Here is a 24419-nt window from a genome sequence, read left to right as displayed (position 1 = left end):
GACAGACTGAAACTATAACACAGACGCTGTCTCCGGTTCCCTGCTCACTTCCCTCTCACTGTCTGTCTGTCTGTCTGTCTCACTCTCTCTTTATCCCACACTCTCTTAAACCTCTAATCTCGTCATCTTTCTTGTTGTGTACACATACAAACAAAATCTGTTTCACATTTGTATTCACCAGCTTAGAAAAACTAACACACACACACACCTGCTCTCTGCCCTGTGTATCAGGGCTCCATGAAGGCGCCAGTTACAGTCCTGCTCTTCTTTCTCTCTGTCCATCGTTTTGCTGCAGAGAGCCAGCGTGATGTGTCTTCATTTCCTGAAAGCAAATCAACATCAGAATTAAGGGTTAGGAAATGCTGTGGGGTACTGGAGTGCAGTCTGAATCACAGTCCGAATCTTTTTGTATGGCCTAAAATAGTCAGCTTTACGGACAGACAGACAGACAGATGGACGGATAGACCAACACATAGATAGATAGATAGATAGACAGACAGATTCATGCACCACACTTCAGATTCAGATTTTCATCTAAATGCAAAAGCTATGGAGAGGGGAGTTAACAATGGAGGGGGAGCTTCTCTCTTCATTCACATGTACTAATCAAACAACTCGGCAATCATCACAGGGAGGGAGAGAAAAAAGAGCAGAGAAAGGGAAAGGAGCAGGGACGGGAGGAGGAAGCACAGGGGACGAAGAGAATGAGCCGAGGAGGAAAAAAGAAAACGAGCAGAGGAAAAAGACAAGAAGAGACAGGCCAAGTGGGAGAAAAAAGACACACTTTGTCATCAGAGCCAACACGCAGACGCAGAGGACAGAAGAGAGAAAGGTCGGAAAAGAGGAGATGAAGGCGGGAGGAAAAGGCGGGAGACAATGAAGTGAGTCGTGGGAGGAGAAGAGAGGAGGAAGACGGAAAGACAGACGAGGTGAAAAAGACAGCAGGGCTCCATCGCAGCAGGACGGGCCTGCCTGGGCTGTCTGTGCTGTTTGTGGAGTCCCACTTGCCCCCGCTCTGCTCCAAACACCATCCATATTTAATGAGGCCCTCACAAAGCCCTGGGAAAAGAGATGCTGGGAACTCTTCTGCACCCCCCCCCCACCTCTCCTCACCTCCGCCTTCCCCGACACTCAAACTGTCACCCCTTGGTACTTTTCTCTTTCATAATCTTCCCTCTTCTTCTGTTGCATTTCCCTGCTTTTTGATTGCTCTTTAGTTATTTTTAAAGATTGATTTGTGCCTTGTGTCTTCAACTCCTCCCAAAGTACCTCAGGCTGTTAAGCAAGCACACAACGCTAACCTATTAGCTCAGCATGTGGTTGCCAGTGGAGTGCTTAATTTTAGTCCTGCGCATTTCAGACACAATGACTGCTTCATCTTTTCTTAAAAACAGAGTTGGGCAGAATCAGCTGTGTTCTCTCAGCCATAAAGAAGCTGCATGCACGTGTGCTGTCGTTCTCCCTTCCTCCACTAACATCGAACAACAAATTGAGGCACATGCACTTTGTGGCCGTGTATGTGTGTGCCTATGTGTAACAGTGCGTTTGATTTTATGAGTGAATGTATGTTTTTATTATGTGAGTGAGTGGCTGGAGTTTGTGTATGTGTGCATGTGTGTGTGCATGTTAGTCAGAGTGCTGCGTGCATCAATAATGTATCTAGATAATGCAGCCGCTTCACTCTACCAGGAACAACTAACAGGCATACCGACGCAGACCCGAAGACAGAGAATGAGGGGCAGAGAAAGGAAACACATGAGGTAGCAGAGAGGAAAGATGAGAAAGGGAAATGTGAGTGATACCAAAATGGAGCAAGAAGCTGACTTATGATTGGTTGGGAAACCTAAAGAACACAGAAGAACACGTCACACTTGGGTGTCAGATATTATTTGGGAACAATCTACAGTAATTTAAACTACTTAGAGTGCAGGAGGTTTATTCAAGAAGCTAATTTAAGAAATCCAATATAGAGTTAGAACCTATTATCTAAAAAGTGTAGGAAGATACCTGGTGGTTTTACCCATACAATAATGCCTGAAATTTGTTTGAAACCATGGTACAAAAATCCAGGTGAAAATCAGTCTGTAAAGTCTGTAAATCAGTCATAATTGGGTGAGTTGGTGTTTTTAACCTACTGGAAAATGACAATTTCTTTCCTAGTTTGCAAACCTACAGGTCACAGCATGAACTTTGCTAACATGCGTTTGGATCACTACATAGACTCCAGCAGAGGTTTTTGTAACAAAGCTGGCAGCTAAACCTGAAAACAGATATTTTGCCCAGCAAATGTTTTGGTTTGTCTCAGAAGTGGCTGTAGGTGTGAAAGTGAGCATGAATGGCTGTTTGTCTCTATATGTCAGCCCTGTGAAGAACTGGCAACCTATCTAGGGTGTACTCCACCTCTGCAAGCATAGTGCGCACACACAGTGTGTGTGTGTGGGGGGGATCTACACTGCCCAGAGCTAATGTATCATCCATAAACTGACCACACCACTGTTATGTTTACCGACACAGGTTTTCATGACTGCTTCAGGATATATGCTTTCCCTAGTCAATACTGGTCTACAGAGTGAGGATGTTGCCTGTTCTGGAGGTTCCCCCCACTGGAGATTCCCAGTTAAAAGACAACCTTTAATAGGAATATTGATGCACACACAGGTTTCCCTGATAATTTGCTAATATCTGTCCGTTAGGTGGATGTTTTAACTAACTTTTACTGAAGTTATGTTTTGTATGTTTGGAATAATGCAGCCCCTCCAAGCCTTGTCATTTGGTGTTAAGAAGATGCTATTAGAGCAACAAACAGTAGCTCGAATGCACCAATCAGGAGCCACGTCCCTGTCCCTGTGTGTCTGTACATGGCAGCCCATGTCTGCCCAGCATAAGGGAATGTGGGCTAACTAGATACTCGTGTGAAAATGTTATATACCTCTGTGCTTACTTTCAGCCTGTTTGTGTCTGGCTGAATAATTTTCAATGCGCAGAAAACCCTTTAATTATTTTCTAATTTTTTCTCAGATTTTTTTCTGTTTTACTAACCTAAAATCTCTTAAACCATAGTGTCTAATACAAACTTCCTACTGACAGAATAGCCAAACATATCACTTCTTGTTAAACATCGATTAGTCTACATTTGACAGAGCACATTACATTGTTTTTAAATAAATGAATTCATTCTAAAAAATATATATATATACAGTAAGAGTCCATGAATGGGTAAATCACATTAACCTCTTTTACACTGTGTCATCTGTTTATTCGCTTGGGGTGAAGTTTTATCTTCGACGGACAAAGTTACCTCGGGGACTAAGAAAAACTCAATACACTTGAATATGCTAGAATGTTTTCTTGTGTGTATCTTTTTAATTAATAGTTCACATGAAAAGACTCGTGGCGGTGGTTCGGTCTAGCTGGTCGGGTAGATATCAGTGTAATCCCTCATCAGCCATTTGACTCTGTGACTCTTCCCCTCCAACGTATCAGCCCCAACAAAGAAGTTAGCACATATCACTGGTGCAAACACAAGGGACGCAGGCCTATGAATCAATATATCACCTTATTTACAGAATCAATATAGTGCACTATATTTAATTATCACCCCTATATCTTAATACATATCACATCACCAAATTCTTGCCAATAAACAGCCCTTCTGTTAGGTTTACATGCCTTTCCTTAATTGTTTTTTCTGTCCGATTTCCTCTTGGCCCAGAAGAATTATACTGTATGTTCCCTCCTCTAACGGCAGCAGAGGAGACACAATCCAATTAGAAGCTCACATCGCAGTCAGGCAGGCCCACACACACGAACACACGGACACACACACACACAAACAATCCATGTAACCTAATGACCTTTTCGGGTGAATGTCTATCATCTGATTGACACAGGCAATGGGTGGCTGGCGCTGTAAACATGTTTGTGTGTCTCTCTCAAGTCACACATGCTAACAGGTGAATTACAGTGCATATCATCTGCATTCATTGCAGTTATTTCCCTTACGGACAAAGATTTCTTGAGAATTTTGGTTTTCTATGCAGTGCCAGACAGAACACTGGTTTAGATGATATGCTGCCTTTCTCTTGTCAGTTGATTCATATTTCATTGCCATCTATAAAGAGTCTTTGGGCACTGGGAGGGGAAGGTTGGCTTTGATTCAGGGAACACATTTATCTTCGATCTCCACTCTGTCAATACGGTAAATATGAAAACAGGATACGAGATAACACCAGCGCTATCGTATTTATTCGTGTGTGTCCAACATTTCAAAATGTGTTTCTATTTATTCAGTTCACAAATGCTTTTTTACCTGACTATTGGCAACCACTTTGAATGTGCATTCAGCTCCATCCTGTTTGTGAGATAGTCTGCCTACCAATACTGAGTGAAATGAAAGAGAAACAGACATTACAAGCATCAAGTGCCTTTAGTTAGTCTTATGTACCTTACATTTTTTTCCCAATGAGACACAGATGAATTCTTGTACTTAAAACCTTGAATACACAGCCACTGGCTTTACACTTTTAGTAGAGTAATTAATCCACTAGCACATGGGCAATGAGATTGTGTCTGCTAACTCAAGATCGTTAATGAGGCCAATGTTTGTTTTACATTGGTCTGCTTATTCTAATTTGTCTTCTCCCACTTATGCAGCTAAAGCTGGGAATATGAAATGTAGTTCCCATCATTTGGCTTCTTTGCCAAGTTATGTTGTTTAAGCTAAGACTGTCAAAAACAGAGAGGAGTTTGGTAGTGCTGGTTAGTCCTCATGTCCACTGGCTGTGGTTGTGTGCCATTCAGATTCCACTGTTCAAACATCCACAGGAAGCCTCTCTGAAGCAAAGTTCTCAATGTTCTCAAGATCTCCAGCTTTTTTTGTGTTTCACAAGCATGAATAAAAGTTTACAGGTAATTTATGATCAGTGTGATAAATTATGCTTGGTGGCTGTACGTTGTTTGTTTCAATAACTTAACTACAGCATGCAGTTTGTGTGTGTGTGTGGGCTTGGTCAGAACTTTTCAGGTGAGTGAACTGGTACAGCAAGAATAGATAGAGCAGGTAAAGAAAGCAGAGTAGAGAAAAGAGGCATGTGTCAGCCATAAGTGAGACACTTCATTCACACATCCAGTGGACACTGGCACAGTAAGCTGGAACAGAAACAGATCGTCTCCGGTGGCTGCGACGGGGGATCAAATGTAGCAAAGTCGCATCTAGTGGACATTCAGGTTTATAAATACGTATACTGTAGATATTCTGAACCTATGAGCATATGAGTCATACAGAAGGACCGCTGGACAAGCAAATATGTTTCACTGACATGCGATTGGTCCCAGCTATCTTTATACGCATCCATACCCAGAGCTAGAGGACGAAAAGGGAAACATCTGAACATGGCCCTGGACACGAGGACATCCTGCAGACAGACAAGGTTGTAGAATACTAAATTAAACGGGTGAGGATGGGGTACCACACCACATTAGGAGGCTCCGAATTAAAAAAAAAAAAAAAAAAGGAAAAAAGGAAAGATATACACTTAAAACTCATAGCCTTAATTTTTAAAGTTCTTCTTCGTTCTCCTGGGGAAGGCATTGTGCTGAAACATTGATCTTTACAGTCTAAAATAAAAAAAAGACTTCATCTGAGTTATGAGTGTACAGCTTTCCCCTCCTGTGTATCGATGTCTGACTGTAAGTCAGTAACTCAGTAGAATAGGTGTGTGTTTTCTTTCAGTTCTGCATACTGAATATCAGTATCAGTATAAACTATCAGTTTATCGTCTGTCTCCATCCAATAAGAACTGATGGATAGCATCTGATGGGTCTACTGTCCTAAAAGCTCTTACAGAACTATTTTTGCTATCATTGGAAAACCCTTTAATCAGGAGTTTCAGACTGAAGCCAAACTGGCTGAAAGTGATGTCTATATGGTAAAGGAGCTTAGAGTTGACCTAAAACCTTTTAGACCTCATTAGAGCAGTTCCTCCTAACCAGTCTCTGATTCACCTCTGTATCATAATAAGTCGGCGGAAGCTGAGCTGTTTGGCTCTATCGTATATCTTTGGGGGAGACTCTTTTGGTTTGGATTTTCTGACACCTTCATATCCTCAAATGTTTGTGGATCTTAAGGGAATTACCTCATACAATATTCATTCAAAAGTATCCTAAGTATAGCACAATCGGAAGTGAGATGTTGAGCTGTGGGATCAGAAGTTCAATGCAAAATTTCTTTAGTTTGGAGAGATAACAAAATCATGCTTCTTATTTCACTATTGGGTGCTAAGCTTCGATGCCCTGACAGTGAAGAGAGAGCTGAGGGAGATTAGGTTACATCAGGGACTAAAGCTGGACAATACACTTGTGTCTGAGTGTAAGTGTGCACGGTTTCACGTCAAGCACATTTTAAAAGACGGTTTATGAAAGGTACACCAACTTTATCATCATTATTACTCTATCTCTGCACATCATAGCATGCAAGAGTGTGTGTTCTGTATGTTTGTGTGCGAGCAGATATGTACAAAGGAGTTGACAGACACGCCCTGAGTTTTCACTCAGTATTAAACTTGACAAATACGAAGCATCAAAAATGTAGCCGAGCCTAAAAATAACATCATAAATTAGTAAAGCCTGGAAAGGCCTTCAGAACGCAGCTGGCCTCATATTCTTCTTCAATTCTGCACTGAGCGTCGGGACTCGCTTTGTATTCATGAAACACAGATACATGTATACACCGTACACACCCACTGACATGGACACATACGCCTGACACAGCAGCAGATTGTTCCACAGTGTGCTGTGTTTCAGGGGCGTGAGGCATGATGCAGCAAAATATGTGCAGCTACATCTGATCGTAAAATGCATGTAGTAGCGTGTGTTTGAGCGTGTCTGTGCGCACATTATGAGTGTTTATGTGTGTGTGTGGTCGTGCATGTTTCTGGTTGCAGTGATGCATTAGTAAAACATTTTAATTTCACACTACGTGCGGTTAGTCTGTTCATCAATTCTTTAGCAGTTGTTGAATATAGAAAATGACTGAGTCATTTGTTTTATAAGAGGGTCAGGAAATGCCTCAGTCTGTTTGTATCTTATCTAACCAACATGAAACATCCAGAGCATTAAGTCTATCTTCTTATACCATCCAGTCTTGTCTACACACAGTGCTGCTAAGCTTAAAAATCCCTCTTATCGACCTGTCTCCTCCCCTTCATGTGCACCCCTCCTTCATCATATCATTTAAACAGGTACAGTGGTGAATGGGTAGTAACTTTCACCCGCCTCCCTCTTCTAGTTGGACTACTTTTGGTTAACAGAGTAAGTGTTGTTTGTTCAGTGACTGTAGGTTGTGTATTACAAGTAGCGGTAAGGCTTGAATGGACTTTTTTTCCTTTAAGGAATCATTTGGGAAGCTAAGCCTGTCAAGCTGGTTTACATTTTGTCAATTGTTAAACTATAATCCAGATAACAGTGAGCTGGTGGAATAATACAGACTTTTAAACATTTTTTGGCTATTCCTTATTTTTTATTATTATTATTATTATTACTATTATTGTACAATAAATAACAAATGGCTGTCCAGTCGAAGCAAAGTCATTTTGTTTGCTGGTTTGCAGCGAGGTACTGAGGGGAAAGAAATACAATGTCTATTGAGTGAAATCTATTTTAGACACTTTGCGTCTGGTTGTTCTGCCGTGTAGTTTGCTGTATAATAATGAGGTGTAAGGACCTTACCGAGCGGGTATCTCCTCTCTAATCCCCTCCTGAGTGCAGGGCGAGCTGTCCCGACCGTCCTGGATGAGGAACAACTTCGAAAAGCGCCGCAAAAAAGCCGCACCTTCCTTAAACAGTGACAAGTCAGTTAATCCATATCACCTGGCGTTTAGGCAGCACGAGGAGCACGGCTCGAGATCCCTGTTAGGTGCGTTTGATAAAGTCCCGCTGCAGGTGATGTGGACGGGTGAGGCGCTTAGGCGACGGTAATCTTTTCTCTCTCACTCAATTCCAATTCTCTCTCTCTCTCTCTCTCTCTCTCTCTCTCTCTCTCCCTCTCCCTCTCTCTCTCTCTCTCCCTCCCTCTCTCTCTCTCTCTCTCTCTCTCTCTCTCTCTCACACACACACACACACACATAAGCATAAAGTTTTAATAGTGATGGCGAGGCTGTTGGTTTCATAAAGAGAAAACAAACAGTGGAGAACAAAACCCCATGCAGTGCGAGCTACCTGATGTGTACACACCTGCATCTCTCTCTCAGTCCATTTGATGTGCGTATTTATAATTGCTCCTATACAGGCTAGTCACGTGCGTGCGTGAACGTGAAGACCGGAAGGGCCGTAGCGTACCTGTGCCACCGTACAAATATGGACCCAGGGCCTGACGTTGAATATATTTTTCTGCAGAAGGAGATACACAAATATCACAGTCAGTGAGCTAAAACCCCTTACAATGCATGGTCGCAAACATTTACAGATAGATAGATAGATAGACCGTTAACTGGCCTCTGTCGCCTCCTACTGGCGTCAATGCTTTACTGCTACTCACACTTCCCCTCTATAGCTTGCTCGAATGTATTGTAGTTAAGGCTGTATTTCCAAAGAGGGAGGGGTCCTACATCTGTAAAGGCCGCAAAATAACGTCATTCACTATAGGTGTTCGTGAATATCAGATACCCACGACCACACACGAGGTCCCAGATGGTGGGAACTTGGACTTAAATTTTTGCTAAACATGTTAATCCAACAAAGATTAAAGTTGCCAAAAGAAAAAAAATGAGATATTGCAATACATTAGAAGGTGCATGCAGGTTTGAAATATTAGCCGTATACTTTATCAAAGAACTCTGGGTGAAGGTTCTTGTGTACACCAACATGCGCATGTTCAACTTTGTCTGTTTTTCACTGTCACAAGTGAAACACAGCTGGATTGCATGCCCAGTGTTAGCTAGTTGTTTGGATTGTTTGTCTAAACTTATGGCCACAAAAACATTGCAGAGTACAAGACGGGTGCAAATGACTGAGCTGCTTTGTCAGTGTTATAAAGTGCCATGATTTGTCATGTCATTTGCTGGTTTTATTCCATGATAGAGAGATATAGTGATAATTAAATGTGGTGGTAAATTAATGCATCAAATCGTGCAAATTGCAGTTTGAATTTACAGAACACACTACACCACGATATTACAATTGTTTCAAAGGTTAGAAGATTGTGGTTCTCAACAGTCTAATGATGGAAGACCCCTCAGGAAAACTGAAACATAACAGGAGTCAGATGCCTCTAAATGTCCAGCTCACTTTACACATCTGGCCACAAGATGTCAGTGTTACACAACTATACTGCTGCTTCCTCTCTCTCTCTCTTTTAGTCTTTCTTTCTTGCTCTTTTTAGTCTTTTTCTCTTGCTCACTTTACTCACACACACACACACACACATATTTATTCCACATTCACACATTTGTCCACATTCATGCTGCCTTTATTAATTATATCATGGAGTCCACTTCCAGTCACTGCTCGAGCCTCTTTATCCCCTCCAGGAAGCCCACACTGCCACGTCTACTCTAATTTAACAGAGATTAGGAGAGGAAACCCTTTTGTTGCTCTTGTTTTGACCCCTCTGCTTTGTGGTCGGTTTGATCTATGTCCTTGGCTGTCAGCTGGTGGACAGAACTATTCTGGGTGGGTGCGAGGGGATTTTTAGGCCTGTTGATTGTACTGAGACATAAGAATCTGCTCTGCTTTTCAACTAAAACAGGGAGACAGACTGCAATGACAGTAGAGGCATATTGCTAAAATGCTAAAATGAAATAAAAGATAACATTTTATCTACATGGATTGGTTGAAAAAAGAGGGAATTAAAGCAAAATAAATTCAACTGTCATCTTTCACCACATAATGAGAAAATTAGACCCCATGAGAAGGTGTGCGAAGTCGAGACTGTACATACAAAAGAAAAGACGTCATCAAGTGTCAAAGGTCATGTGACCCTCATGTCCTCACCTGCGTGAATACATGTTTTCCTTTTTCCTTTTTTTTTTTATTCTTTGGGTGTTAATTGAGCACACCATCAGGACTGTAAACAAGGAATATTTCAAAGGAAAGTCCAACAAAATATTGTAGTGACTATAGAACTGAGCGTATACATATTCTCATTGCTTCTTTTCCCTTTTCCTCCTCTATATGGAGATGAAAAGAGCTTTCATGTTGTTTCCTCTTGTTGCATTATTTATTGCTGTGTGGCGCTTTATTAGCTGGTTTCATCTCAGATTTCGCAGGCTGTTTTTGGGGAAGCCTTTGAAATGTGTTTCTGACTCCAAACAATCCTTTTCCCGCTTTCTCTCACTTGCTCCACTCGCCTCCTCCCTCATGATAACCCCCCCCCCCAGATTTTCAAAGTGAATTAAGCCACCCTCTGAAGCCAAAATCCATTCAATACTGTCCTAAGGAAGGGAGATGTTGTTCTTGTTTCGTGGCTGACATGAAAGGAGAACAGAAGATCCTCTTTGTCATTAGCCTTATTAGCATCATTAATGCAGTATGGATGAACTTCAAATGATTGGCTTGGAGTTATTTGTGTTACCATAGAAGCAACATGAGTACTGTTTTATGTTCTGTGTTGCATTGCGAATGAAGTGGGTGCGTTTTGAAGAAAGCTGATATGTTTCACGTATAACCACTAGATGGTGGAGCTACTCCTGATTCAAAATGAGACTGAGTGGAAGCGGAGAGAAGATTTGGAATTACAAGACAAATATTACAGGTTCTGGAATATTTTCAACCACATAATCACAATTTAAAACAGGTCTGTTTCATTCCAGCATTAACAACCATCACCAACCTACATCCTCTATATAACACCTTACATATTTACCTGTCACGTGTTATCAGTGCCTTTCAGTCAGTGCTCAGGTATGTTCAGAGGGAAACAAAGAAAGAGGACAGAGCCAGAAGCATCCACATTCAGAGTACAGTAAAAAGGATTTTAACTGTCTTGCTATGGTAGGTTGCTGTTAAAGACCTGAGGTGATTAGAGGGGGCACAGTCATATGTGGTTCCTTTATTGGTACATATCAGTTTGGCACAGTGTTTGATAATGTTGTCATGTTGTTGGTCAGTATGAGGCAGAAGAAAAAATAGAAAACCAGCAGTTTCCAACTGTATCTTAGTCTTTTCTGATTTAGTTCAACTTTCCAAACATGTTACCTTGTACTGTCTTGAATATTCAGCAACATCAGTCAAATCCAGCAAAATTATACTGTAAATTCCAAATAATAAAATGTACATTTTATAGAAAAATGTCTTTACAAACCAAAATGAAAAGGATTCCAAATGAAGACGCTGAAAGTAAATGTACCTGTCAGTTGTATAATGAACAGACAGTTTTGTGTCGTCAGTGAATGGATATATGCAGAGAGATATCTTACTGTAAATTGCTGTAAGGACAGAAAAATGTCATTTGGTTTGCTATGAGCTTGAAGCACCAGCATGGCTCTAGAATCAAAGCGGCTATCACACCAGGTGAGAGATGAGATTAAGGTGAAAGAAGGAAAAGGCAAGCAGATTTTGGGATAGCATGTGAGTAGGTGGTGGTGGTGGAGTGAAACCTATGTAAACTTAATGGTTCATTGTTTTGTTTTGTTTTTTTCTCCAACTTCTTCTCAGTGTGGTTCCTTGCATCTTTATCAGGAAGCTCCAACCACTCTGCAGTTGATGGTGGATAAGCCCAGCAGGCCTGATTTGGCTTGAACTCGTCTTTTATTCATTCCATCTCTCCCAGTACCCACACCTCCACAACGGCCCGGTTTCTCCTGGCAGGCCTTAATCTCTTTCCCTAATCGGCTGCAGACGTGAGGCTTTGCCATTCCCCACAGGGCTGCACATGGGATATGGCCAAGTTTTCAGAGTGAGTGTGGAGGTACTCCGTGCAACAATGGCAGAAGGGTTGTCACTTTCAGGTTTAGAGAACTCAGCCACCTTGCCTTTTGCTTTCATGATTTTCCAAATTTGCTGAGTTGAGGAGGGGGAGCGCTGGAAGAGAGGCTGAGGTAATGCCACATCATGCCTAAATGTCAGCAGAATTAATGAACCCAGAGTAACCAGCTGATCCCAGCGTTCGAGACCACTTGAGTACAGCATCAAACGCACACCATGCACTTTGATTCTCTGAGAGACTCTTCCTAAAGGTTCTTATTGCAAACCCAAGTCATAATAAACACACATAAAAAGCTGTCTTTCATGTCAGTCTTACGAAAGTGGAATAAATAAGTACAATCCACTTCCAGTGAGGGCCTTTGTGGAGAGGAAGCAGCTGGAGATGGCACTGGGCCCTGGTATTGTTTGCCAGCAGCTCCCTAATCGGACCATGGTGCCTTGCTGGCGTCTCCTGGAGAAGCGGGCAGGACACGTCACCCACATGAAAGAGACAGTTTTGAGTCTGAAAGTGCTGCGATGGTCGCTATGGGTCACTTTGTTGTCAGAGTTCTTTCCACGCCGAATGCCTCTTCACTTCTTATTCATGTCAGTGATTAATCTTTTCATGGGACTAAAAGCGATCAAATTACCTTTGATAATTTCTTCAGAGTAACAGAGAACAAACAAAACTTCTTGTTAAATGAGGATGGAAATTGTGCATGGCTCCAAGGTTTACTTTGGACTAACCCCAGTAGAAAATCTACTTTTCTGTGTTCCATAACCTCTCGAATGGGACTTGCATTAGAGGATTTCTGGGCCTGAAAATTGAACAATATGGTATTTCTCTCTCTCGCTTTCTCCTCTCTGAGTTGGTGTTTTCTTGCTAATTCTGTCTCTCCCTTAGATGTGGTTCAAGCTATTTACAAATCCAACTTTTGGAATGAGTGTCCAACTCCCTTTCGTCTGGGATTAGATAGAAAGAGAGAGGGATGAGGGATAGGGAGGGAGGAAGAGACGGATCATAGCTCATACGGCACTGCTGAGGACAAACTTGGAAGGATTAGGGGAAAAATACAAAATGTCTAGCAAGTAATAAAAGTGCATGTTATGTGTTGTTGGCTACCATGTGAGATCAGTGGAACTTCAAAGGACATCTGATTATTTCTGTGAAGTCACAAGACATACTGTCAGGGGAAAACAGTGTCCAAAGAGCTGTATGGAATATTTACTAATACGCAGAGCACTGCTTGGGTTCCCAGCCAGCTGGCAGCAGATCCTGAGAAGTAGACAGAGGAAGTGTAGAGGAGGCCAGTAGTAATGATACAGCTTAAAGAAAGGGAAAGGTATGTTGTATATTAAAGCATATAAATGCTCAGAAGGAATTAAGCTCATTAGTTCAGAGGAAATGTTTGGGCATATGGAATTAATATTTTTAATGAATGACTGTCAAATGCTATATCTATGGCCTAATCACTGACATCATCAGTATGCATTATGTTTTGATAGAATAAATTGGCTTTTAACCTTCCCCCTTCCACAGATTTCTGTACACAGTCAATGACAGGAGTTTGGTCTCATTAACTTAGAATGAGCCTTTTATATCTACCAGGGAAATGGGTCCACTTCCACAGAGTTCACCATTTTGCTCTGCCGTGTTTATACAGTAGCCTACAATGGACAAACAAAATGCTGGATCTAGAGAGGAACTTTCACATTTTTTGTATTTTCTTCTCAATGGCCACCCTTTAAGGTGGAGCGAAAAGCCTTACATTGCAATAAATTGTACAAATCAGATAACAGCGCACACTCTTGGACAGTCTCTCCCGGAGGGCATTGGTGTTGCACTTGGCTGTACAAACGGAAAAGGACAGCAGTAACTGTGCGAAGCATTAAAAAGAGAGCATGAATGCAAAGTTCAAATCCTGCAGACTTTTTCAACTTTGCACATCTGGCCAACTGCGTTAGAAGGGCATAATGAGTTTGTTGTTGTGGAAGGTGGGGCTTCCAAATGCTGTTCAACACTCTGACAAGCGCCATTACCTTTTACCTTCTAGCACAGTGATAATCATATCCGGTCCAGAATTTTCCGTCTGGCCAACAGAGCATTAATAATTTCACAATGTGTGCACATCTACCATTGTTCACTAGAGGAAGAGGCCCAGTCCTACCTGAGAGTGATTTCCAATTAGCTCGCCAACCCTTGGCAAAGAGTCAAAAAATCCATAATTACAGTTCACCCTTTCTGCAGAATGAGATTATTATTGCCACAGTGGCACTTGGGGCAAAGAGTTTTTCAGTTAAGTCATAGTGGCATGGACTGCTTTGATTTTTCTGCCAGATTTTCTATTCAAATTTCAATGAATTTGAATTTTGACCTGAAATATTTTGACCCTGACAAGCACATCTAATGGCACTGATGGGAGGCACCAATTCATCCTGCCCTCCACCACTTGTAAACTAAGCTTGGTGAGAGAGATGAGGTTAGGAAGGGGTTGTTTACCCAGAACCTTCCCACCGGCCTACAAGAAATGAAGCTGTACCTTCACGAAGCAGAAAAAGTGAGAGGCATGCACTGAGTGATGATGTGGCTGCTGTACATACTAGCAGGACACGACTCGAACACAAAGCAACAACACATGCTGGCCTTATGTTTAGGAGACAATGAGAGAAAAACATTCGCTTTTCTTTCCATGTGCTTTACATTTAGGTGGTGTACAGATGGATACAGTGAACTAGAGATGTTCTTTACCATCAAACAGCTTGATCCAGAGGGCCATATGAACATCTTAAACATCTGATCATCATGGTTGCCATTTAGTGCCTTTTCAAATGACTTTAAACTGTCCGCTGCTGGTAAACATTTGCCATTCTGAATATGATTTCATCCAAAGTGCCACAGTTTGAAGTTTGAAGATCAAGAAAAAGTAGTGACAAGTATTTTTTCAGTATGAAACTTCTTCTGCTTGCCTTAATTAGAGTAATCAACATATAACATGAAAATGGTTCATATCACATATTTGCAACCACCCCCTGCATGTTTATATCACGTAGATACTGTTCGGGTCAGTCTGACCCAGCAGTCAAACTGGGGGTAAAAGGGTGTCAGAAAAGTGAAACTGAAAGTGGTGAAACATTGAACCTTTTTTTTTTTTGTTATGAAAAATGACTGAACTATCCTAATTGAACCGTTATCTGTGAGAGGTAAGGAATACCATTGCACTAAATATTGACAGAATAGATAGTAATGGAGTTAGTAATAAAAAACTAACAACGCTTATGAGGATTTTTTTTATTTTCAGCCCTATTTTGGATAATAAAATACGCAACAGGAGGGTTAAGATCTGAAATCCTTGACAGGATTTGTACCGTTCACCATATGAGAGAATGCTAACTTTGTTGGTCAGCAGCAAAACTTCAGAATGTCCATAAAATTATGTTACATTACTTTATTTGCATTATAGGGTTAACTTGTTCGTTTATATCTGATTTATTTACAAGTTGAGTAACACAAAACAAATGAGTTTAACTGCTATTCTGTTGAAACAAGGTCCACACAGCGCCATGTGAATTAGTCATTAACAGGAAGCTGATACTAATAGCTCCCAAGTTGTGGTCTGGAAGGACACATGTCCTGACAATTAACCAGGGGCTAGAGGAAGTGGGTTACTGGCAACACAATGCCCCAGGCTGGCCTGATATATGCCTGTCTGATAAACACTTTGGTCAGAGGAAAACCAAGTGTCAGCCGGATATGCTTTTGAAGTCTGTTTGCATTGTTTTTTCTTTTAAGATAAAAGAGGCAGGTGTCTTTGTTGTCGGTTGTTGGGGAAATGTGAGAAAAGAAGCTGCCATTTTGTGTCATTATATCCTCTTTCATACTGTTTCCCATTGAAAAGGGCACGTACAGTATTTACAGGAAAGGCAAAGCTCCATTACCTACTGGTTTAATGTTACCTTGAGGTAGGGGAGGTTAAAAAACTGCTAGCCTTTGATGAAATAGAGCAACACTTAAGCCCCAGAAACCAAGGGTCTTTGATCACTTAACCCGATCTTCTTATATTTAATAGCATGACCCAAGGAACAAGCATGGGAACAGAGTGCATGTCCTTTGATGATCTGAACATGGTTCGCATGTGCACCTCCCGCACAGATCACAATGTAATAGTATAAATCATGAAGCCGAGACAGGTCTGTGAGATAACAGTGTTTGGATGGGTGCACCTAAATACATGTGCAGAATTCAACTTCAGATCTTGCTCTATTAACAATACGATTTCCCAGTATTGAGTGTTGAGTGAGGCTGCATGAATCAACATTTTTCTTACTAATAATGGATCAAATGAAGGCAATGTGTAATGTGAAAGAGGTTGCTTGTAGCGATAAACCACAGAAAATTATCAAATGAATCTGCAGTTCCCCTCGGCTCTGTAGTACTTCACTGTTTTGATCGATTCTCAGCACTGTCAGGCTGCTGCTGACGGTAAAAACCGACCGTAAACTACACCCAGCACCAAAGCTGTTCCAGACTAATGTGCTGCCTACTACATACTCAAGCTATGTGCACAGCATACTGTCTACAAAATGAACTATTAAGTATGCCATTACAGACTGACTGATCACACCGTTAGTGTCCAAGCTGCCTTTAAATGTTTTTTTTAAAATCACAAATGTAAATCAACATTAGCTTTCCAATAATACTTAAATACAAATTTGGGAAATGGGAAATATTGTTATGGTATATGGATATTGTTTATGGATCGTGTATCTTTTAAAGGAGAATAAAGGTAAAATAACTATTAGGATCAATATGTTGGAGGTACCTTTAGTATACTTTACTGAGAAGCAGAAGAGGAGATTGAGAGGAGTGCGCCACTGCAGTTTAGAAAAGCCAGGATGAGGAGGATCAAACAGCATTGTGCTCTCTTAGTGTTTGTTTCTAATAATAATGAAAAAATAGAATAAATGATATATTAATATATCAGTACAGCGCTGGCTGCAGCAGTATGTAAGAGTGACCAGCCAGCTAGATAGTTAGCTTCACCTGTAGGTGCTTGTAGAGCTTCTCATCTCCATAAATGAGTACATGTGTCAGGAGTAAACGTGTAAAGTATCCACTGTGTACTACACAGTCCTCTCTGTAGCAGTCTGAATCCAGCCTGGGCTCTTTGCTGTACGTCACTCCCTCCCCTCTCTTTTGCCCAGCTTCCCAAACCCCAACAAACTAACTAAACACGACTCCAAATGAATGCTAATGTTACATCGATTTGTTGCTAAATTGGCAACTGTTTGTGTTTCTCTGCTGCAGCTGAATTTGTTCCAAGTTTTGACTTGAATCAAGAATTTTATCTTCTGGTTTGTAGTGGAGCTATTCTGTCTGCTTTCGAAATACTGAAAGCTATTGCTATAAAAATCACATTGGGAACACATTTGAAGTCTTACCACATTGGGGAACTTTCCTCTATTTTTTTGTCACACAACACTTATGTAACAGATATCTGACTGACGAGCTTTCTGGCTTAAGATGTTAGCTATTGCCCATAGGCTATTCAATGTTTTCCTCTAAAGCAAACCTGCAAAAGTAATTAAAATCTGTAGTTACACCATAATAACTTGATCCAGGGCAGCAGTCTGTTCTGAGTGTGCTTAATAGTTTTAGATTTCACAATGAATACTGAGGTGCTCAGTGAAACACTCCATCACATTCATACTACAGTATTTTACAAATATCTATCATTCAATAATTTCTGTGAGTAATGGCTCAAAAGTGGACTGTCTCTTGGCGTGTTCCAAAATTGCCAGATGGCCAGTCTGGGTCTGGCTGCAGCTCTGCATTTTTCCTCCTGATATACGTTACATCTGATTCACTGACACTGACCTACATGGCAGTGGGAGGAAAACCTTTTTTCTCTATCCAAAACTGAGAAAAAACAATCTGTGGCCAAGTTTAATGATGATGACAGTTTGTCTTTTATTTGAGAAGAAAAAAACAACCCGCTGTTTAAAGTGGCCTTTGATGTAACTCTTTCTGACTTGTACCATTAAATTTAACACAAAGTACAACTTGGCATAAAAGTCTTTTCTTTTTCTCTCTTTTTCCTGTCGGTGCTGCGCTGTGTTCAGCTTGATAAACTTCCATCAAAGGGCATATGCTGATCCATCAGACATCTTATATAACATACGCTGCCCGTCATTACTGTAATTTACTTCTACTGGAGAGATCAGCTCCTTCTCACAGTCTTTATTATTCTATTGGAGTTAGATTGACTCCTAAGTGTCACGGATGGCTGTTTGGGTGGGTACTAAAGATGAAAAAGGTTTGCCTTGAGCAAAGAGAGGAAGACGGAGTCAGAGAGGGAAGCTGATCTTTTGTATGAAACAGACTCACAGTTTGTGTTTCTTCCTCTTTTACCATAGAACTGACTTGTAATGACTGCAGTTGCACAACCAGCACTTCATTTTCATTGTATTTTTCACATTACATGTACCATGTACATGTACCAAAACCTCAGTCAACAAATCTGTTTCCAAAAGCCAAAGTACTTGGCCTCTCTTGTAATATATAGACAAAAGTATTAGGACAATGGGCACAGAAACACTTGTGGAAAGCCTTCAAAAAAGAGTGGAAGCTGTTACGCCGTAGCTGCTAAGCTGTCGGTGTGTATTAAACGCCCTGTTGGTGTAATGGTCAGATTCCCCATTACTTTTGTACACATAGTGTATATGCTTTCTGAAAATGTTGTTTTATAACTGTATAAGAAAAAAGTTTTCACTAAAAAAATAACTTGAATTAGTAAGACCATCAGTCATGAAAACGAGTCACATAATTCTATTGACGATTTATAGAGGCTACAATTAATGTTTTCATATTAAAGATCAATTTAATACACATAATGTGGAAGGGGTTGTTGTAGTTTTTCACTACATTACAGTTCTTCTCAGTTCAACAGAACATTTCAGTGTCTTTCAGCAAATTGTTTGGATTTTCCAGGCGCCATCTTTACTGTTCTGGTTCACTCTCACTTCTCATAGCGCTGTTTTTGTCCACACTCAGGCAGATGTGCTTAGTGAAAAAAACCAAAACACCAAAGTGCAGGTGGACAAAATTAGCAACCAGCAGGTGAACGCAGAGGAGCATTTAGCAATTTAAGATCCACATATTTCCCTCAGGAGTTGGTGTAGTTCACAATCAGCACTGAGCCTTGCTGTCAGCAGGCCAGAAATGCAAATAAAAGATAATGTTTCCTCTACTGGATGTCTAAGTAGGCAACTATCTGCTAACAAATTAGCCATAACAACTTACCATTTAAACTCTGATATTCTGACTTAAGGTGAGGCATGACAAACTACAAAACCATGATCACTTGTTTCTGTTTGTATTATTTTTCACTGTTAGGAGGTACAGTTAAAGCAAGGTGTAATATCCCACTGGGGTTATTGTTAAAACAGAAAAATTCAGTAATTGTAAACTTTTTTATTACTTTGTATTTTAAGGAAAGTCACAACACAGTGTGATGTGGTTTTGCAAGTCTCCATGCTGCAACTGGGCACTCCTACAAAGTGCCATTGTGGGATCTTTAAAGAGTTGCCCAACATTAAAGGGGAGGTAGTGGTAGCAGGTGGTGGGCTGGAGGAAGAGGATCTCCCTGTGGTCTCATTCAGGACTGAGAGAGAGGACTGGGACAGGTGGTCAACCCCTTTAATGTTCCTAAGCTTTTCATCTGTGCATGTGGCTCTAAAACAGGGTACGCTGTACACTGACCAAGAACTCTTTACTGGCAGACCTATGATATAGTTTCTGCTGCTGTTGCTGCCTGTTTCATGTGGTTCCACCCAGCTTACGTCTGCAGTTGGAGGACTTTGTGCTTAGCATTGCTGCTTAATCCGCCGGTGACATGTGTATTGCTTTCACTGTTCTAGACACGTAATGTGAACAATGTTGTTGTTCAAGCTTTGACAAATTCTTTGTCACCTGTCCACGACAACTGGGAAGTGACTTATAACAATTTCTGTTGCTGTTTGTTCTCTGGCGGTTATTCTTGGACCGGCTTATTGTTATTAGGGAACATGAAAGAACAGTTCATGTAATCGGCGTCATCAGAAATTTTTCCGGCAAGGCCACAAAACATAAAAGTAGAACTCTGATAGTTAAGATGCCTCCTGAGCAACCCTGTTTGCACATATTTGGATTTTTGATTGATGACACACTTTCTTTCTACTTGAGTATGACCACAGCCAATACAGAGTCAGAAGCCATTAGACCCTTGTGTGAAAGAGCCACTGGCTTTCAAATGTGATTTGTCCTGTGTTGTGGAAACAAGCAGGTGCATTATGGGGACCTTAGAGCGCAGTGGTATCACTTTGCATAGGGGCTGCCCCTTGTTACTGTTTCTGCTTGATGGATTGCATCATTACCCTAACATTGTTTTTCTGTGTGTGCTAACAGGGGGAACTGTCAATATGACCGTTTCAGGTTTCATGTTCCCATGTCCCAAGTGCCACGAAGAGAAAGAACAGTTTTGTTTTGGTTGGGAGTTGTTGAGGCTCACTTGTAACGGGCCCCCTGGTCTGTTTGATGTTGGCACAGTCCGCCCTGTGTTGTGTGATGAATTTGACAATAGTGGCAGGTTAGTAAAGGCAAATAGATAATTTCTGTTGAAATGCTTATGGGTACACATGAAGTTTCACTGATGTATGTTGCAGCACAAAATATGCCAGAAAATGCTTCAGATAGACCCTGAGGGCTGCAGCTAACAGTCATTTTTATCACACTGGTAAGTACTGTCTCCAGCAATCTATCAAGCATTTGATCTATACAGTGTCGGAAAATAGTGAAAAATGCTCACCACAGTTTCACTGAACCCAAGGTGACATCTTGAAATGGTTTGTCTGTCCCAAATCCTAAAACATTCACTTTACTATCACAAGACAAAGAACGTGAGCAAATCTTCACATTTAGAAAGTGGGAAACCCTGAGAAAATTTGGAATTTCTATTTTAACATTCATACTATTTAACAGTCGGACTATTATCACAACAATCTCCAGCAGTTAGTTGACTAATTAAATGAATAACTTAAGATAGTTAGATTTTTTTTTTTATCTCTTTTCTTTGGCTGAGTCTCATTGTCTTGTGGGTGCAATTAAACTTGTCGTTGGAGAAGAAAGCCTCCCTGGAAGCCTCCCTGTTGCTCCCAAACCCTGAGCTAGAAAGCGGGCACTATGCAAGCAGAGTTTACTGACTGAACGAGGATACTCCCCCACCTGTGTTCTCCTGCACAACCCTGCGCTAACTGCCTGTAGTGTTTGAGTTTGTTGTGGCCTTAATAAAACAAAACCACTTGCATCCACCCAAAGTTGTCCTTATGAACATCAGACAGATTAAAACAGTGCAAACACAAAATTTTGCATTCTCCCAGGTGAAAATTTTCACTGTAGGACATCAGTTTAGAAGCCTTGAAAACCCCTCAGCTTGGTGACAGGAAAAAAAAAAAGAAGAAACACACTCACACACAATTCAAACTCATGAATCTGTTTCTGTAGCTTAGATTCCAATTTTCCTCTTGTTTTCCATATCCTTAACACAGGAAAGTGCTCTGGCATTTTCATTAGTGCCTGTTTGTTCATCCTCGGTAATGATCTCATAAGGGGCTTTTTAGCAGAACATGGTGCTCTGTGATTGAATGGTTTTATGTGGAGTCAAAGCACTCAGGTTTGCACAGCAGGACACCACTTCAGATCACTCAGCACAAATCCCCGTGGAGCTCTGGGAGAAAAAAAACATCGATTGCTGCTCAGTCTCCCTCTCATTTTCCCCCTTTTCTACCCCCAATTTTTTCCCTCTTGCAAAATAATCCACTTTAACCATCCCACTCCATTTCCCCTCTCCCTTCCCCTGAAACCAGTGATTAAGTGCTTAACCAGTTTCCACACAAAGAGAGATGTGTTTGAAATGCAAACAAATAAACACCTGGGACTTTTGAGGTTGTGTATATTGTTTTATGAGTTTCTGTGGAATTATTTAGTTCCCATTTACTTCATCAGTATACTGATGAAGTAAATGCAAAGGGCTGTAGGCAGTTGTGTCTTTCCTTGTCATTTTAACCATTCAACAGTTCAATGATATCCTACATAAAGCTGTGTTGTACATAATCAGCAACAAATAAGATAAGAGTTTGGTCAGTGTAGGCAGCAATAAATGAATAAATAAAAATAAAAAGATAAACAAATGTGTGTTGATCAGAATGACTGATGACTGTAAGTTCTTTAATGTAATTTTAGCTGTGTTTGGTCGCCAATATTTTGATTTTAAAAAATGGTAAGAAAACAGGACGCAGAACCCAGAGGGTGGTGTTTTGGAAAACAACCATCTGATCTGTGCATCCGTTGACATGTCTCATTAACCTCTCCTCCCACGCACACACATAGACACACAAGGTTTAGATAGTATCTTTCTCGGTCTATCAGAGTGCCATCTGCAGGGCTCAGCCTGAGACTGTGACATCACTTCCTCTCACACATGCAGGCACTGGTGGGAAATTGTACCACCATGACATCATGTAATGGTTCCAACATGTGTTGAGACGAGTTGTATCCAACCGCCTGTGGATGCAGGAATGCAAGCTCAACTTTACAGCAGAGTCAGTTGTTCTGTGCACCTTCGCCACCGTGGCCTCAGTCCTGACTGACTCCCATTCATCTGGACTTATGTTTCATGTTTTGACCAGACCTGGCCTTGAAGTTGAGCCTTTCCAGCCTACTTAAGTAACATCAAGCCACAGGGAGATTAGAGTCCATTTCCACCTTAACTTTTAAGGTGAAACTTCACATTAATCCCCTTTATAATGATGTCACGATGACCTCCGCTCTTGCACTCTCTGCTGTTATTATCATATTGCTCAAAGTCTTAGTCCAATAACTCAATATGACTCCTCAAACTCTTTCATCCTGCCTCAGGATCTTCACACATCTTGTATCCATCATCTGTCCCTCCTACACACAATGCACTCCTCCTCTATTCTCACGTTCATCTGCCCAGTCCTCCCTCACTCGTTTCCACTTTCCTCCAGCCATTCACTCAACCCTGTTCTTTTTCCAACATGGTACACTAGGAACCATTGACGACAGTCAGTTGTGTGCACTAGCTGCATTTGTCTTGGCACCGGCTCAGGGTTCTAATATTGCCACTTCAGATTAAGTGTACTAGATGACTGTGGAAGGGGGCTTCCTTCTCATGAGGCTGCAGTAAGAGATCAGAGGATGTGGGAGGAGATGTCCACTAATCCATCTACTTATAATTCCTGACGTTTTGTTACACCAACTTAAACCACCAGTCACGGAAAAATTATTTTTTTTAAGCTATTTACCGTGCATGACACATTTTTGGTAGCATCAGTGGATAAACATTTTCACACGCAGGCACTCGACCCACCCTCACAAACCGGAAATGAGGGGAAAACTAATGATAATGCAGGAACTGTTCCCAACTTCCCAACTTTTTTAGTCAAGTTGAACTGTTTATGAGCTGAATTCCCCCCTCTTGTAGTTGACTCACACACATGCTGTCAAAGAGGGTAATAGTTCTGCCACTCGTAATGAACTTCAGAGAAAGCAACCCCAAAAATGTAAGCTGGTGTTTGTGTATGTGTGGGTGTGTGTAAGCTGCTGTGCAAATAGGGTGGCCTTTGATGTAGCGCTGCTCGGATCCTCTAGTAGTTAGCCGTTCCCAGGCTGTCTGAGCATGTCCTCTTTTTTGTTTTGTTTTTTTTTTTTCAAGGGCAGGACACAGAGAGGGATGGAGACAGCAAAATGAGAGAGAAAGGCTGGCTTTCTCAGCTTCACTGTCTTTGGTGGACGCTGTGAAAAGAAAGCAAGCTAAAGAAGGTGATTTTTCCTAAATACTTTTATAATTACCTCTCTCTATCTCTCGCTGTGTGTGTGTGTGTTGAGTAAAATGTGAGGGTGAGGACACATGACAATTAAACCAGTAAAACATTTGTGAAAAGAACTTGCAACATCTGTACAATTAATATCCCAGGATGTTTGACTGCCTTGGCAGCGTTTCCATTTGGTGATTTTCATGCACCTATACATATATGTACCTATCCATCTACATGTTCCTGAGTGCCAGCATTGGTTTCATATTGAAGAATGCCCCAACAGAAGCCTGGCTGTTCATCCAAGACTTTGTCAGTTTAACTAAATGGTTTTTTTTTCTACGCTACTTGACTTTACAGTATCAATGAATCAAGAAAACTGGATAGTGTGTTCCCCATTCATATCAATGAAAGTTCCTGGACGGATGCATATGCTGAAGAAGCTTTTCAGATTCCTGTTTTCCATGTGTTTTTCCCATAGAACATGTGCAGGTTAACCCCCTGCACACACGAATGGCATGAACATAAGTTCACTGATACATCACTTTAATTGTGTTGAGCCCAATGGATCTAATGAATGTCTGTATTTGAAAAAATGTAGTTTTGGGCCTGTAGAAGTCTCTGCAGTTCTGACCGTGGCCACTACTCTA

At 41.1% G+C, this 24419-nt stretch overlaps 1 protein-coding gene across 1 annotated transcript in view; it reads right to left on the bottom strand.

Moving 5' to 3' along the window:
* LOC124066553 (FERM and PDZ domain-containing protein 1) overlaps positions 1–8032 on the bottom strand; it is a 36218-nt gene extending 28186 nt beyond the window's left edge. The window contains exons 1-2 of the mRNA XM_046403046.1: positions 7726–8032; positions 209–322 (exon numbers count right to left, since the gene is read on the bottom strand). The gene's annotated coding sequence lies outside the window, so the exon portion shown is untranslated. The remainder of the gene's footprint in view (positions 1–208; positions 323–7725) is intronic.
* Between the last annotated feature and the right edge of the window lie 16387 nt (positions 8033–24419).

The sequence above is a fragment of the Scatophagus argus genome, chromosome 2 (genome assembly GCF_020382885.2).
Source record: "Scatophagus argus isolate fScaArg1 chromosome 2, fScaArg1.pri, whole genome shotgun sequence".
Classification (NCBI taxonomy): domain Eukaryota; kingdom Metazoa; phylum Chordata; class Actinopteri; family Scatophagidae; genus Scatophagus; species Scatophagus argus.
The sequence above is the reverse complement of the archived record's forward strand: the minus strand, read 5'-3'. Positions and strand labels throughout refer to the sequence as shown.